This window comes from Frankliniella occidentalis, unplaced genomic scaffold, assembly GCF_000697945.3.
Source record: "Frankliniella occidentalis isolate FOCC.00 unplaced genomic scaffold, Focc_3.1 Scaffold65, whole genome shotgun sequence".
NCBI lineage: Eukaryota > Metazoa > Arthropoda > Insecta > Thysanoptera > Thripidae > Frankliniella > Frankliniella occidentalis.
This window is the reverse complement of record NW_026267195.1, coordinates 1094246-1095028: the sequence shown is the minus strand read 5'-3', so window position 1 is coordinate 1095028 and position 783 is coordinate 1094246. Positions and strand designations below refer to the sequence as shown.

Below are 783 nucleotides of genomic sequence, written 5' to 3'. Positions count from 1 at the left end.
ATGATTACCAGGGATTACCAGAGATTACCGAAGATTAGCAATGATTACGAAGGGTTTCCGAAGATTTCCATGGACAAAAGGTTACCAGAGATTACCAAAGATTGCCATTGATTACCATTGATTGCCATTAATTGCCATTGATTACCACAGATTACCAATTATTACCAGTGATAAGCAAAGATTACGACTGATTACCAAAGATTTCCAGGAATTTCCTTGCTGGATTTCTGAGTGATTACTAGGGATAACCTGGTGATTAATACAGATTCCCTGGCCATTACCGGCGATTACCAATGATACCGGCGATTACCAAGGATTACTGGCTATTACCAATGATTACCGGTGATTACCTGGAATTACCTACTCTACACCTGATTACCTCAGTTGGGCACCCCTTCGGTTTCACTTCCAGGTAGCTAGGCTGGACCATGGTCGATCGCAGCGCTGAAGTTGTGGCCGGGAGCACTGGCTTACTGCTACGGGATCTGGTGGCGCCACCGGGGCCGGGGGCCTCACTACATCGTTGTTTGAGTGCTAGGCGCATGTGCTACGAGTATGTGGTCAAAACTTAAAGTCGATAGATGAAGTGGAACCTGGAATACCGCCAGACCGTCCGGACAGCATCCATTCCGGTTGGAGGAAAAGATCTTACTCCCTCTGAGATTATTGAATTTTTGCTTCCTTCTCTCTGTTGAACGTTACGATTTATCTGGATAATTGTTCAGGTTTTAGGCTTGGGAATAACACACATGTTTTCTCTGTGGTGGTCAACACGGAAGTGGT

General features: G+C 45.5%; 1 protein-coding gene across 1 annotated transcript in view; it reads right to left on the bottom strand.

Annotated features, from left to right (window-relative positions):
- Positions 1-783, bottom strand: part of LOC113207097 (uncharacterized) — a gene marked incomplete in the record, with an annotated part of 35621 nt that overhangs the window by 26933 nt on the left and 7905 nt on the right.